General features: G+C 30.2%; 1 protein-coding gene and 1 pseudogene across 7 annotated transcripts in view; one reads left to right on the top strand and one right to left on the bottom strand.

Annotated features, from left to right (window-relative positions):
* Positions 1 to 17,712, bottom strand: part of LOC147384474 (mitochondrial uncoupling protein 1-like) — a 91,656-nt gene that overhangs the window by 10,721 nt on the left and 63,223 nt on the right. The window lies entirely within an intron of this gene.
* LOC147384475 (uncharacterized) overlaps positions 15,610 to 17,712 on the top strand; it is a 40,112-nt pseudogene continuing 38,009 nt past the window's right edge. The window contains exons 1-2 of the transcript XR_015173035.1: positions 15,610 to 15,793; positions 16,004 to 16,124. The product of XR_015173035.1 is annotated as an uncharacterized LOC147384475 (transcript). The remainder of the gene's footprint in view (positions 15,794 to 16,003; positions 16,125 to 17,712) is intronic.

Here is a 17,712-nt window from a genome sequence, read left to right on the forward strand (position 1 = left end):
ATGAAATTTAATTCTTATCTTATTGAGTATCATTCCCGTAAGGTTGCCTTTTAACTAAAAAGGTGAATCAGTGTGTAAAAATTGGAATAAGCAAAGGCAGTCAGAAACTCACTTGCAATAGATTTGTGGGTGTTAAAAGAACTTACCTCTTATTCTAGACGCGGGATGATTTAGTTGAGTCAACTCGGACCACTAACACTAGTTTCGGTGTACGAATCTGAGGGGTCGACATAGTTTCGTTCTTTATTACTCCATCTTTAGTTCTATTACAATCCGCACCTTCCCAGATAATTAAAATAAATAATGAGTAAAAAAGCTATTTCTCAAAAATTAATTACGTCAATCCCCAGTAATGACATCAATTTATTCGTCATGTAAATATGTCTCTAAAAATGACAAAAATAAAATATAAATTAAAATTAAAAACATACTTTAGATTGGCAATTTGAATTGTTTTACAAAGAATTGTAGGACTAATATTCTAAATTTTAAAAATTCAAAAGAAAAATGACGTGATTTTAGAGACCAAATTAAAAATTAATTAAATTAACAAAAAAAAAATCTGAATTGAAAAATATCTAAAGAAAATGAATCCACATAGGACAATTAATTTAAATTAATTTATTTTTAAGTTCTTTTTAGATTACTCAAATTAAGAAATTAGAAAAGATTCATGAATCAGAAAGCTTAACAATAAAAATTCTTTTTTTATTTATAAGTCAAAAAATTGACTAAGATTTTTTTCCTTCAAAGTTTTATTGTCTAATGATCTTACATCATAGTGAGTATCCGATATAATAAGATTTCCCCAACAATAACAGATCATGCCTGAGATGAGGGATAATGAGAAATAAATAATAAAAATTTTAGAAAGAATGTTTGTTAAAGAGAAATCTATTAAGAACTTTGGAAAATATGTAAAAACTTTAAAAATAAAAATAAAAATTAATTCCCTAGATTGAGAGATTCGTCAAAACTTATTCTAAAAAATCAACAAAAAATTTTGAAAAATAACTTATATTTTATTGATCTCTGAAATAAATCTTGAACAAATAATTATCTTCTAATTTATAGAAAATAATAACTAAAATCTAAAAAAAAATAAATAAATAAATAAAAATAGAAGAGATTAGGAGAGGAGAGTGTGATCAAAGAGAGAGAGAGAGAGAGAAAAGAGAACCCCAAAACTTAAATAGTTAATGTTTTTTTCTAGATAAAAATTAAGGTTGCTTTGACAACACGTTTTCGTCATTTTTTGTTTGAATTTAATGTTTTATGTACAATAAAATTATCTTCCCCTCTCAATTAGAGTTCTAACTTCACCGATCTTGTTCCATTTTGATAATCAAGTCAAAAGTTATGTCCAAAATGGAAAAACGTGAGAGACTTGAAGTATCTGTTCATTACGTGTTTTTGACCAATTCAAAGTTTGAATTAGCTTTGTTACGTGGAATTTGTTCTCCTTTAAATCAAATTTCTAACCTAAAATCTTATCTTATTTCAATAAGTGGATTAAAAATTATGGGTAAAATGGTATGAGGTGGCAGATTTAGGACTTGATTTTGTCAATTTGGAACCATCGATTTCTTGGACCATGCTTTGACTTTGACCATCGACCTTGAACTTTAACTCTAGTTGTTTCCACACTTTTTGATTCTTCAATTTTCATCTGTTTTACTTGCAAAAAATGAACTTATAATTAAATTCTCAAAATTTGTAAAAATACATATAATTTAGTCAGTAAAATGTAACTTATGATAAATTAACTATCATATATGATTTTTTGAAGAAATTGTAGCTCTTTAATTAGAAAATATGGTTAAGTACACTACAAAATAATGAAAAAATACACACTTTTATGCATTTAACAATGAAAGACTTATTTTTATAGAATATGTATCAAAAAGTCTCTTCCGAAAAAAATAAAGATTCTTTAGTACTTTTTTTTATTATCAAATATTAGTCTAAAAAGGATTTTTGAAGTAAAAATAATGTAATTACCCTTTCAATGATTTTCGAGATTTAAATAAATGTGTTTATTTGAGAATATTTGAGGCACTCATATGTTTTAAAATTAATGACAAATCCCTTGACTATGGTCATCTCTTATAGAACAATGAAAAAAAAATCCTGATTTTCTTTTCCCAAAACTAGTCATCTTTAACTCACATAGATGATGATGATTAAAACACAAATGATGATGGAGATGAGTATGGTTATTACTATCAAATTGATTTGATCTATTTATGATAGATTTATTAAAATATATAAATATTTTTCAATAATTAAAACATAATTTTAAAACTCAACTTGAATGTTCATTAAATTAATTCAATTTAAAAATTAACAAGCCGACTTAAATAAGTCAAATAAAATTATATTAAATTTATGAATAGTTTTTAATAAATAAAATAATTTTATTTTTTACATAAATATTAATAGTCAAATAAAATTGTCAAATTTTTTATTTGACTTGGTATATTTTTGGATAAAAATACTTTGTAAAATTGTTAAAGGGGTATTTCAAGTATTTTACTTAAAAAAATCTTCAAAAAATTCTTAATGAGTAAATCCTCTACCTCCTTAAAAGAACTTACATTTTTCTACTAAAAATTCATTTAAAATTAATTTTTAAATAATTATTCGCTACCTTATTTTATTTTAATGATGTTACATCAACAAATTGAAAAGTCAATATACTAATAAAATGTCATAAATTAAAGGGTTAGTAGAGACTAAACATAATTGTCCTGATTTTCTTCACAAAATCTCTCTTTAATTCATGATTATCTTCCACTTCCTGTAAAAGATCCATCTTTTTTTTTCTCTCTCTCTCTCCTTCCAAATCTCCAACATACAAAATTTGTATTTCTCCGATAGACTACTTTTTTTAGCAAATATTTGAATCTAATTAGAAATATAGAAGACATACCTTTGATTCTCTGGTAAGAATTATCATGATTGTCGAATCAGATCTCCCTCTCAAGATTGTTTAAAGATCGCAAACAAAAAGATGAATCATCTTTATTTTCAATTTCTGGTTTTGCGTCCTCACTTTCATCTTCGTTCTTCCTACAATCAATTTCTCTAGATGTGCAATGGCATCTGTAACATCTTTGTTTTCATCTTTCTCTTCTTGAGATTCAGCAAATTGCTGAACCAAATCTATGAAGTGCTTGAAATCTCAAACATAAAAATATTGTCAATAAGTAGACAGAAGAACAAAAATGAAAAAAATAATCTCTGAGTAGAGATGAACCAGGTAAGTCTCTCTCTTTCTCTCTCTCTCTCTCTCTCTCTCTATTTATCTTTGATTTGTTGTTGAATGCCTGAACCCGTAATGAAATTTTTATCATGTTTTGGGTCAATTTCTTGGTTAGATTGTCTTTGATTTTTGATATACTAATGTAAAGGATGCCCATTTTAGGTCAATTTCTTCGTTTGTTAAATCTAATTTTAGATTTAGATTTCATTAAGAATTAATATAGTGCTTTGTATTTTGTACATATTATTTTGACTATTAGATGCATCCTTTAGAATTATTGAGATCAATTGCAGCAATTATAGAAGTAGAATACAATAAAAAAATACATAGAGAATCAATCTGAATATTATACATAGAAGGATGTATGTTGGAATTATTATTATTATTTTCATTATTAAAATTATTTTGTGGCCCTTTTACATATGCAAATTTTCTATAAATACTGGATTGTAATTTGTTCAAAACATTGAAGGTAAAATTGGAAATCATGCTTGTAGTCTGGCATTGGTTATCAACATCAAATATGATGGGTTAGCGAACATCTTATCAAAATTTAAGTAGTATTCACCTAATATTATAATTTTATGATGGATAGAAAATCTAGTATTTTCTTTTATAAATAAGTGGTCGTGCCCCCTCTCTACACACATATTATTTTATTATTGAGATAGAGGTTCCTATCATCAAAGGTATAGGCAAAGTTGGGGTAGTACGCATATTCCTCACATATCAAGATCGACATCAAAGTATTATTTGCAGATTATCGGAAAAGCGAATCCAGATATTTTAATGTTTATTACTTTTTGATCCGATTATTGTGTTTTGTTCAAGATCAAATCCTAAATCCATGTTTACTATATTTATAGTTTTTTCTAACATTACAATGGAAAAAAAAATAATTCAAAGTAAGTTTTACTAAATTGTTGACTAAACAATTTGCTTTCCCATGAAAAATAATTATCATCTAACTATTATACATTGAAGAGGAAAGGCATCTTCAATCGTAAGAAATCCTTGTCCAAAGAGGATTTATGAGGCAACTAATAATCATAAATGACGTTATAATGGTAACTAGAGAAAAATTTCAGGTTTGAATAAGTACGAAATAACCACTCGTGACACAAAGTGGTTCATGTTATTCCGACTGTTGTAATGGCTAGAGCAGCCACTATACTTGTGTTAAGTCATTATATTTGCAGGCTTCAATATGCTCTTAAACCCAATTATTTCTTATTGATTGCTCAATAATTTAAGAGTGTATGGAACTCAATGTTTAGGTTACTAGGAGATAAGAATGATCTCTCTAGAGTCTTGAGAGGTACTCAACATCAATCCTCATATAGAACAAAAATATCATTAGGTAGATATGAATAATCTCTTTCTAATGTGTAGGTGTTAAAGGTTTTATGCATTTGTGTTGGGTTTCTTATTTTTTAATGAAATTTGTAAAGAAAATGAAATTTTTTTTTATATAAAAATATTTGTGTCTGGAGGGGTTTATTATGTTAAAAGAGAATTTATGAAATGTGATTTTTATTAGAAGTTTTATGTTAATTTCTTATTATCTTAAAAATAACACATTAACATCAATATTAAATCAGAAACAATGAGTACCTATATTTTTTAGCGATTCCAATTTTAATTCCACTTATTCTAAGCCAGAGTTGGAACCGACAAGAATAGGAACCAATCCATTGACTATCCTAATTGAATCCCTATTAACCAAAAATTAAAAAAATAATATAGAAATAGGCAGTATCATTACTTAAGGAACACATCCTTACCTCCTTAGTTTAGGTACAATATTTAATCATTATTGGATTTCATTTTTGTTTTAGTGAATCTTTATAGACTATTATCATTTTAGACTTCTTCGTTTTATTGCAATTGATTTTTTATATGATGTATGGGGTATTCAAAGTAGGTATTCAAGTCAATTTAATATTTTCATGAAAAATTAATTTGAGTCATTGTTTAAACATATTCAAAAAAGTAATTACAATGAGTTTTTAAATCTAATGTTTTAATCCTTACTTGAATTGGATTTCTAAAGAGTTGGCCAACGAATGAATTTTGAATCATGAATGTGATTCAGATTTGTTATCTCTTCAAAACTGAACTTACTTGAACCATTTATCGAAAGTTTAGATCTAATTCATTTTTGTTGATTTAACTCAAGATTCTCTCTCTCTCTCTCTCTCTCTCTCTCATGCTTGGAAGTTAGCAACATTTTTCTGATTTTTTTTGTTCTTATTTGATTTGGAGGTTGAGTTGAATGAGGAATGGATTTTTGATTAAGGGATGGCGACTATAAGCCAAATCTGATATTCTTGTTTTGAAATGTCTTTATTGATATTGAATGTATTTTATGTTGATACATGGTTTGATGTAATACTTTCTTATTACTCTTTCTATTTTCAACATGTAATATAGTGTACATGGATGGTATCATTTCTTTAATTTTTTAGTTAGTTTTTATCCTCTTTATAAATAAAAAATAGTGTAACAGGGAAGTTGGGTTCAATTATGGATTCTCACTTAAATTGGTTGGATTTTCCATTGTTGTAACTATTTGTAATTTATTTTCAAGAAACTCAGTATGGCTACAGGTTCTGAAAAATATATAGTGGGTGGAATTTTTTTAAAAAAGTAAAATTGTAAAATCTATAGCATTCATAATCCGAATTCTATTAGTTTTTTTTTTTTTTTTCTAAATAATAACGTCCTTATCATGAATGTTATTTAATTATCGTGTTGATTACAACACTACTGAATCTAAACCAACAATAGCATTCTTAAAATGTTACATTAGATAAATAATATCATTTTTCTAAATGCAATAAAAGTGGTATATTTCATAGCATTTCCAGAAAAATGTTATGAAACATTTTTAAAAATGCTATAGAAAATCCTCGATGTCATTAATAATGATTTTTGAAATTAGTCTAGGCACTAAGGTTGTGTTTGGATTGAGAGAAATGGAGAGAAGAGAACAGAAGGGAAGAGAAAATAAATGAGTTTCTCTTCATTTCTCTTGTTTGGATTGTTAAGTGGGGAGAGAAGAAAAAAGAATTGGAGAGAAGAGGGAAAAAAAAGTTGAGTTTTCTTTCTCTCAAAAAGTGGAGAGAAGAGAAGAGAAATAGAGAGAAACCCTTTTAAAATATTTTATAGATCCACTTCTGCCCTTAGATGTCTTTTTAAGGTATTTTAAAATTTCAAAGTTGTCCCAAGTTCTCTCTTGTCAATCCAAACATGGTGGAGAGAAATTGAATTTCTCTTCTCTTCTCTCCACTTCTCTCAATCCAAACATATCATAAAGGAACTGATTACTAAGGTATTGATGAATCAAAATGGTCACTTTTTATTATTATCTATCATAGGTAATTTGAAATAATTTTCTAGTTGGAATTATAAATGCGGAGGTTGCGATGTCCTTCTATAGAAAAGACATTGGAATTATATTCACTTTTATCGACATGTCTTCCTTCGTCATATAATATAGTTGTTCTATTTTCTTTTTGTTATTTTTATTTTTATTTTGCGCATCTCTTAGGCATTCCATGGACTAGTGAAGAATTTGTTAAGTAGAAGATTAAATAAATAATTAACATTTAAGATTTCAATTTGTGTCCAAGAAAAGTACAATCCCTTGTGATTGTATTTATTGAAAAAATTAAAGGTTATTTTTTTATTTCTTTTCGAATTTTTAACTAATTCATTGTTAATCCCTCAAGATCCACATTCGAATCTTACATTTTTTTATTAAGGAGTCTTAAGTACTAGGCAAGTTTGGGAAAAGCCTCTATATTTTTTGATACTCTATTTTTTCCATTAAATCTGCCCCTCAATAATTCTTCTTTTGTAGTATTTTAGACAACATTTTTTTGCATGAACTTGGATCAATTAGAAGTAACTGATTTTGAAAAGAAAATTTGAAAGGTTTTGACTTCATTAGTTTGAAATCATAAGAATATGACTAAAATTTTTTAATCCAAGTCTATTAACACATCATGGTAGCAAATGACAATATATTGCAATCGACTAACCCTACACTAAAGGGCGAGTTTCCAGATAAAAAAGTTGTCTGATTCTTAAAGGTAGGCCTACTTTATGTGCAAGAGACTCCAACCCTAAGACTACAAATGTCAAAAATTGTGAAGATAATAATGATGATGGCGACGTCGTCATATGAGATCAATGACATGTAAATCACCTAGGCTTATCATTGATTTCATGAATGTAAAGAAAGCCTATAGACAAACCACACAACTACAAAACTCTTTATTTTATAATTTTTATAAAAACATTTTTATTATTGTTATAATTTTCAAAATTTCTATTCATTATGAAAATATAGGTCAGTGTGCAAGGTAATTAAGCCCAATGGCATTTTGAAAACCGTAATAGTAATCTATTTTTTTATTGGATTTGAACTTGTATATAATTTCAATTTTATCAGATGGACATTTATAATTTTTCTTCTTTCTTAGGTAGATATTTTAATTTTTTGTTAGCATCTCATGTGTGGTTGGATAGATTATAATATATGTAACTCATATTTGAAATTAATTATTAAATATCTTAAATTCTAAATTAGGAATTAAAATACTATATAGATCATACAGCCGGCACGTGCATCTCACATGCAAGGCCTAGTAGTATTTTATTAAGTAGAAGGTAAATGGTTCGTATTCTATATTTGAAATTATTCAATACATATTCTTAATAACTAGTCCTTCGTAATCATTGTCCTTTTTTATTTTCTTTGAAAAACACTAGATTGAAATGAGAGTTTAATCTCTCCATCAAATGAACGTCTGAGATAGGGGAAGCGAAAACAAAACGAATCTCTAAGAGATTTGTATTCATCGTGGAAATTTATGTTTGTTTCTCTTTTCATCTCAACCGTATGTCGTATGCGTAGTATCAAACGTTGTTTGAATTCTCCTCTCTCAGACTCTCACAGATGTAAGGTAGACAGACCAAAAATTCCAAAAATTATAATAGGTGAGTGCATAGTTTTTAAACTCATCCGAGACCGAGACGTATCGACCGAGTTAACTCGGTACCGGAGCCTAACGAGACCAACTCACAATGTGTCATGAGACAATCGCGTATGGTGAGATATGCGAGTCGTCTCGGACGATATTTTCGCAAAACTCGAACAATACGAACGAGATACACGAGACAATACAGATATTACGTTAACTCGTGAGATAAACAAGTTGTATTAGACGAGATTTTCAAAATCTCATCCGAGTTAACCGAGACAACTGAATTTTGCCTCAATCTTTAATTATTTCACCTCCAAATCAATTTTCCTCCATTATTTCTTCATCTTCTCCACCAAGTGAACAAAAGAATGTAAGATTTTGGGAGAAAATTTCATTTTCTCCACCAAGTTAAGCCTCAATCCTCCATTATTTCACCTCTCAAATCAATTTTTCTCTATTATTTCTTCATCTCACCACCAAGTGAAGAACAAAAGTTAAGGTTTTGAAAAAAAATTTATTTTTTTCATCTGATTCAAGAAGAAATCGAAGTAAAATGTGGATTTACTTCATCTTCCTCCAAATCAAGTAAGATTTAGTTTCTTCTTTAATAGAGCATGAGATTTATTTTTTCTCTATTTTATTTTTCTTTTCAATATTTTGTGTAATATGTATTAACTTCTAATGTGTATATTAACTTCTAATTTGTAATGATTAAGAAGTGGAAATTATTTTATATTTGGATAGATTTCAACATTGAAAATGATGAGTGAAGTACATGGATTTGTGAGATGGATTAGGATTTAGGGTATTTATTTATAGATTGGGATTTAGCAATTTTTAAAAAATTTATTCTAAATTTTTTTTATCCATGTAATTTTTTTTGTCCATGTAATGTGTAATGTTCAATTTTTCACTCATCAAGTTTCTTTTTATCTATGGCTTCTTATACTATGTTTTTGTTTATTTTTAGGTGTTTTCTCATTTAATATTTTTTTCTTTAAATGTTGTAGACACCAAAATTTGATCGGACCCTCAACACAAAATGCCCCAAAAATCGCAAAAATTGGAATGGGCCCCGAGGTCCAAACCTACAAAAATCCTATGAATTTTGTCATTCATTTTTCAATAAATAGCCCAAGGCTTCTTACGTGGCCCACGGACCAAATCCCTTACCATCCTTGTATACTCCTCAACTCAATCCAACATAAGCCCAAACTCATTCTTATTCTACCCCTTATCCAAGTCTATTCAACTCAACCCAAATCCATTCATATTCAACCAACAACCTAAGCCCAACAAAACATTCTACCCAAGCCCAAATCATTCAACCCAGACCCAACTCAACCTAATCCAACATCACAACCAATCACCACAATCATCAAGGTATGACACATGTCATCATCCCATCTCACCTCCCTCATCCAACCACCAACTCCCATCACCTTCTTTAAAAATTAACTATCCCATTACTTTTCACTAATATCATCTACTCACACTTATAACCTACATTCTCCCCTAACCTATCCTATCAATTCATTCAAATCAAATACTTACAACCTACACCCTCATTAACCTATCATATCCATTCTCTTAAATCAAACACTTATACTTACACCTCCCCCTAATCTACTCTCATAATTCCCTACAAAACCTACATCTACAATCTAAACCTACATCCCTTCTTTCAAATCAAATACTCATTATTTCCCATCAACACATCTCAACCCTTCATTTTCACCCACTTTGACACATAGAATCATCTCCCCACCCTCTCAAAATATCATCAACCAGCTCATTAAATCATCCATTCTCTTAAACCAAACACCACTTAATCACAACCCCCATCTTAAACACCCATCACCTTACCTCACCAAACACTCCACCCAAGTGGGTTGGGTAGGATCCAAACCATTTGGGTCAAACTCACCTATTTAAACCTTCTTCCCTAAATACCCTCCAATCTCCTTTAAATTACACCCACTTCTCTATCAAACTTATAATCATTCTATCATTTTTCTTCATTTCACCAAACTTTATCCCTAAAATAACTCTCCAACTTCTACAAAAACCCCTACATTCTCCCCTTACAATTCCTAATGAAAAATCCAACAAAAAACTCTCAAAAGGACTTAAAAAAAAAGAAATCAATCTCTCAACTCATCCTACTACCTCCAACTCTCAACCTTTAATTCTAAATTTCTTCTCAAACAAGTCAAGGGGATCCAAAAAGAAGACTCATCAAAGGGTTACATCCTTGAAGATCAAAGAAAATCAAGATTGGATCAAGGTGGGTTTGAAAAGGGACACCCCCTCTAACTTCCCTCCTCTACTCACCCCCTTTCTATACATTTGCACACACCACGATGATTTAATCACCAAAGGGCCCCTTCTTCATAAGGATGTCCCTTAATGATTTGAACAAATATCGAAAGCCCCTTATATTTGAGGGCACATATCGAATTGTTTTTCGATTTCATTTTTTTTTTATTTTAAAAGATCGAATCCGAGATTACCACATTATGTGGATGGAATAAGGTACCTAACACCTTCCCTACTCCATAAATGGACCCTCTTACCTTGAATCAAAGGTTGGACTATGTGCATTATCTTACGAGAGTCATCAAACATAAAAAATGACATGTTTTTCAAAACATACAATTTCGGATGACCATTCACACGCATTTCCAAAAATGAATGGTGGTGACTCCAAAACACCCCAAAGTGGAGGGATATTTTAAAGAGTTGAAAATCCTATGTCCACAAATGTAATGTTGGATTTCAACTTGCACTACATTTGTAAAAAAAAAACATTTTCTTAATGACAATATAAATAGTTACTTTAAGATGCCATCATCATGTAATTGTGGGTAGTTATTTTGAAAAATAGTTAATTTCACTAGAAATTCTTTGTTATTTTATTTCTTATTTGGTAGTGAATACGTTACATGGATAATAATTTCATTAATTTTTTTTTTATCTAAATTATGATTTGAAGTATAAATAATAATTTTTATTGAGTAATTTATTTTGTTAGAAGATAAAAATTTTTAAATGTAAATCATAATTTTATCCATTTTTATTTGATAATTAAAAATAACATTTTTAGTTGAGAAATTTATTTTGCTATAAAATAAAAAAAATTTCTTCCATGTTTTAATTAATAATTAAAAAATAATTTTTTCAAATAAAGTAACATTATAATGAAAATGTGTGTTGAACATTTCTAATTTTTCATTACACGTGGCATTATATTCTACTTATATTGATTAATTTTATAATATTTACTTTGTATTTTATTTTATTTTTTTAAATATAGTATCATTATAGTGAATAATGTGTTGAAAATTCTAATTTTTCCTTGCATGTGGTATCATTATTGTTGCATTTTATTTATATTGATTAATTTTATAACATATTTGATTTATATATTTATTTATAAATTATAAGATGCCTAGAGAAGATGACATTGGTTGGCAGCATGGTACTACATTTGAGGGGAATAAAAAAAAGTAAAATGCAACTATTGTGATAAAATTATGAGTGGAGCATTACATATCTTAAAGAGCATTTGTCTTCTAAAATAGGAGAAGTGACGGCTTATCCAAAATGTCCCAAAGAAACTCGATTGTTGATGAGGAAACAAATGATAGTGAAATCAAAATTAAAAGCAGTGAAAAAAAGAAAAAAAAATATCAATGAACAGATTACATGAATTATCTAGAGGTGGGATTGAGTTTGATGATAGTATACCTATAGACGACTCAGATGACGAGTCGCTTGATTCTGCTGAAAGAGAAGAAAATGTCCAGATAGGAATGACATGTGATATGAGTCGACGATCTTTACAAGAAGACGATTATTGAAGAGGACATTCAGTTTCAGAGATCCCTAGAAGTATTAAAGGTGGGGGTAGAGGACTTGGCACTTCATCTGGGACAGCGAAGAAAAGTGGAGGATTATTTCAAACTTTCAGTATTAGAGATAGTCATGAATTGCGAAGAACTAAGAAAGAATTTAAAAATGCCGAACAAGATTTGAGACGGGCAGAAAAAAATGTACATGATGTTTCGACCAGAGGATTGGATCCTTACTTGTATAGGTCAAAACAAGTCACACAGAAAAAAATTGAAAGGATCATGGAGTGGGAAAAAATTATTAAATAAGGTTGGCTGAGCAATTACAAAGTTTTTTCTCTTCAACTCGGTCCCATTTCATGCAGCCAAAAGTCCATATTTTCATACTATGGTGGATTCTATTGTAGAGACAGGGAGTGGCATCAGGAGTCCTACACAATACGAGATTTGAGGAAAATATTTGGACATAGAAGTAGAAGAGTTAAGAGATTATATTGAATCTCTTAAAAAGAAATGGTCAATATATGGTTGTATTGTGATGTGTGATGGGTGGACATAAAAAAATAGGATGTCCATCATCAACTTCATGGTATATTCCGATAGAAATATGATATTTCACAAATCAATCAATGCAACTAGAATTACTAAGACATCAGAGTAATTACTTGGATTGATGGAGAATGTAGTAGATGAAATCGGTGAAAATAATGTTATTCAGATTGTGACAAACAATGAAGCATCATATCAGGCTACAGGTTTGGATTTAATGTTAAGAAAATCTCATTTGTATTGGACACCTTGTGCCGCACATACCATCGACCTAATTTTGGAGGACATGGGAAAATTGCCATTATTTACTTATGTTATTTCAAGTGATCGACAAATAACATGATTCATATACAATAGTAACAAACTTATGAGTTTGATGAGAACATTTACTAAGGAGCATGAATTGTTACGTTATGAGATCACACGGTTTGCTACGCAATACATTACTCTTCAAAGTCTTATTCGACATCAATTAACTTTGAAAACCATGTTTGCATCTGATGAATGGTTGCGAATGAGACTTATGAAAGATAAAAAGAAAATAGAGTTAGCAAAAATGATTTCAAATTTGATCATGCAACGTGAATTCTGGGAGAAGGCAGAAGAGGTCTGTAAGGTCATGGAACCTTTGGTTAAACTCTTGAAAATTGTTGACCAAGATAAAAAGCCCACTCTGACTGTAATTTATGAAGGTATGAAAAGAGTCAAACAATCAATAATAGATTCGGTAAGATATCATCGACTGTATATCCAATTGATTGAAAAAAAAGTAGTTAGATAATTTTAAATTAGATCTTCATATGGTAGGTAACAATTAAATATTTTTAATATAATTTAAATATTAATATTTTATTAACATTTTGATATTAAGAAAATTGATATTGCTATTTATTGCAACGTATTATTTAAATCCTCAGTTTCAATATGATAACTTCTTAGTGGAAAGCAATGAACTTTTTCAAGCAACGAAAATGGTTATCAAAAAGTTGAAACCAGATATGATTAATCAATGGAAGGCAATATACCAGGTATCAATACATATTATTATCAAATAATTCAAAGTTATTTTAAATTTTTGTATTTATAATTTAATTATATAGTATATGAACTTTCTTATTATTTTTGAATCATGTTTTTACATTTTTTACATTTTAAATATAGATTAAATTGTTTATTGACGCGACGGGGAGTTCGGTGATGCTCTAACTAGAAACATGAGTAAAACTTCTTTACCAGGTGATATATAAATAATAATAATAATTTATACAATAACAAGTAATAAGTATTTAATATTTTTCTTTTTTTCTTATCAACTGATTGGTGGTATAATTATGGTCATGATGCACCTGATCTCAGAAAAATAACGATTAAAGTCTTGAGTCAAATTTGCTCGTCTTTAGGTTGTGAAAGAAATTGGAGTACCTTTGCTTTAATCTATGCTCGTCCTCATAATAGACTCAAAATTGAAAAGTTAATGAACTTGGTGTTTGCATATTATAACATGAGATTACGAGCTCGCAATATCATGGATCGTAGATCAGAAGATGGTTATTACAATTCTATTGATCTAGATTCCATATTTGAGCATGATGATGTTTTTGACCAGTGGTTGAAAGAGACAGAAGATCCTTTGATGGATAATAACAACTTGTCTTGGTTGGATAGAGAGATTAGTACCCAACCCGATAGAGGTACGAGTAGATCTCCATCTCCGAATGGTGTGATGATGATGATGAAGGTGATCAAGAGACACAACATAAAGCATGGGATGATAGTGAACCTGATAACGTGATCACGATACAAGATACCAACCATGGTATTAGGCCATTCGAAGAAAGACGTGAGAGATTGGCCAAATTGATAGAGTTTCGTAGTGATGATGATGAAAGTCAGACTCAATATTAAGGTGGCGGTGATAGAAGTTATGATCATTATGGATACCCTCAAGAGACGGGTATAAACGAAAATGATGCATCTAACAACTATGGTGTTGAGTTTGATCATATTGGTTCTTGTCATGGTCATGACCAACCTACTGGTGTGTATGGATACGGACGTTCTTATTCATATCATGAACAAACAAGTTCAAATTATGAACAAATGGAGTATAGTCATACCAACATGAGTGACACTACAACTAACGCTTTTACTTCTTTTTTATTCCCTAGAGACTATCGATCTTATCCACACTACGAGGAACAAGAACAGTACGTTGACTTAAAATTACTTTTATTTGATTATATTTTGTCTATGTGATTTTAATTTGTTATTAAATATATCTAATTAATCATTTTTTGATTTAATTTTTTTTTCAAAATTTTTTTTTGTAGGTGAGTGGGTTACATGTTCTATCGGATATCGGTGCAAATTTCAACTCATCTCATTGTGGCGCTTCACTTTCATGATTTCTATTTTTACAAGTCTTTCTTAGTTAATGTTTGCCTTAGATTCAAATTACTTTAAACTCAAACTGATTGTTATTAATGTATTTAAATTATTTTTGCATGTATGAACTTATTCGTTATCATGTATTAACATTTTATCGAATTAAAATTAGTGTTTTAATTGATATTTTTGATGATAAGTTTGATGCACTTTAAATATTGTACTTGGAAAACAAATTTAGTGCATTTGTGCAATGAAAATGAAACAACAAAATAATGTAAATATTTAATTTATTTATTTTGATAGGTATATTATGAATTTTTTTTTAATTTTGTATTTTTTTGGGGGTTCATTTTTTAATAGGAATTAATTCTGAATTTTTTTTGAATTTTTTAGATTTTTTAAATGGTTAAAAACCATGGTTTCAATGTTGAATGAGATGACTCGACTCGACTAGACGTATCGTCCGAGTCAACCCGGTATCGGAGGTGAACGAGACGAGACCAAATACCGAGTTTAAAAACCATGGGTGAGTGCCCTAAGCCCTAATTCGAATTATTGTGATGGTTTTAGTTTTTTGTTCAAAATTTTGATTTTCTCCTTCACCTTTGTTGTAGTTCATGTTTCGCAAATCGCTTCTTTGAAATTTGCGAACAATGGCGGCTCCAAATGTCTCTGCAATCTCACTGAGACCTCGTTTCTCTTGTAGATTCATGCAAATCCCCACGTTTCATCGATCCAATAATGTAAGTTTCTTTCATGTTCTATATGATGTGGATTAATCAATAAGTTAATGATTGATTTTTCGATTTGCGAATTTAATCACTTGGGCCCTTATTTGTGTTATTTTTTTTTCCAAAATTTCGAAAAAATTAGCCTAATTTTGTGACAGTTTTTTCATCTATTTTATACTTTATTTGTCCGAGTTTAGGTATTTAAACAATATCAATTTTTAGGGAAATTCATCCGATCCGTTAGATCTCATCGGTATGTGCAATTTCTCTTGGGTGACAAGAAGGGTTCCTATACTTCCCAGGGCACTATCTGGTCAATTTGCGGCTAAAACTGGAGGACTTAGTAAGTTTTCTTTCCATTTTTTTTTATGGGTAAGTTGGACTTGAACCCTTGACCTCAAAGTTGTTTTGCAATGTGTCAAACCAACTGAGCTACAAGGCTAAGCCCAAGTATTCTTTCCATTTTCCTCTCTCTGTTTGAATTTCTTTGGTATATCTTTAGTGCACTTCTTTGCATGATCACACTGAGATCATGATCATCACCATATTGTAAGTAATCTAATTCATATTTTCTTGCATGTGTATAAATCAAGGTACTGAATTTTTTTTTTTTTTGGTAAGTGTAATATTTTGAAGAAAGCAAGGGGAGATCTCTCAAAGATTTACAAAGTAAAGAAAAGCTAAAACATTAACAATTACAATAGGAGTTCCATCTAAAAATAAAGTCTTCAAAAGTAATCCCTACAAACTCTAAGTTTTGTTTAGACCAAAGGTACAACAATCCCATGATCTCCAAGAACCCGTTGTGAGAACTTCTCATCTTACTGTTGAATACTCTGTTATTCCTCTCGTTCCACACCTCCCAAGTAATAGCCGAAGGAAGTAAAGCCCAAAGGAATCTTTTTCTGGAATTGAGATCGTTACTGGTCCACTCTACCAATAGTGCAGAGAACTTACGAGGGAAGACCCAAACAATATGGAATAGACTAAGGAATTTTGACCAAATAATATGTGCATAGAGCAATGAATTAAAATATGGTCAACAGATTCTCCATCCTTCATGCAAAGGGGACAATAATTGGGTACGATCCAACCATTGTAAGAATCCTCCCAATGGAGGCCAACCAAATAAAAAATGAAACTTTGGAAGGAATATACTTAGACCAAATGATGAACTCCAAGGGGGATTGATTGACAAAAGGGGTTAACCACTTGAAAAAAGACTTAACAGAGAATCTTAAGTCCTTGGCCCTTATCCATTCCCGTCTATCCTCTTCGCTTCCATTGAGATGAATCAAATGCAGGAGATCCAGGAAAGATGTCACTTCTGTTAGCTCCCAATCATTAAAGTTTCTTTTGAACCCCAAATCCCAAGTAGAGTTGGAATCGTTGCGAATCAGACACTGTTGGATTGAACAGTTCTTTTTCAGAGAATAGACGTACAAAGACGAAAATTGGACTGCTAAAGATGGGGTGCTGCACCAAATATCCTCCTAGAATCTAATCTTGTCACCCTTCCCCGCTTTGAATCGAATCCCTCTCTCGAATTCCTCACTCACATTAAGGATACCCTTCCAAACACTACATCCATACGTGCCTCTAGCCTCTCCGCTATGCCATCTTAACTGTTTTTCCCCATACTTCGCTATAATGACCCTCCTTCACAACCTACACTTCTCCTCACCGAACCTCCAAAGTCATTTCCCTAAAAACGCTCTATTAACTAATCTAAGACCCCTAATCCCCGTCCCCCCATTCTTCTTAGGCTTACAAATAACCTTTCATCTGACCATATGATATTTTCGCCCACCATTCCTGTCATTCACAAAAAGTTTCTCCTAAGCCTTTTCAATTTGATTTCAACGGTCCTAGGGATTGTGAACAATGATAGAAAGTAAACCGGGATACTTGTCAATGTGCTTTTTATCAAG

The sequence above is a fragment of the Akebia trifoliata genome, chromosome 15 (genome assembly GCF_017979445.1).
Source record: "Akebia trifoliata isolate Shusen 1 chromosome 15, ASM1797944v1, whole genome shotgun sequence".
NCBI classification, from domain to species: domain Eukaryota; kingdom Viridiplantae; phylum Streptophyta; class Magnoliopsida; order Ranunculales; family Lardizabalaceae; genus Akebia; species Akebia trifoliata.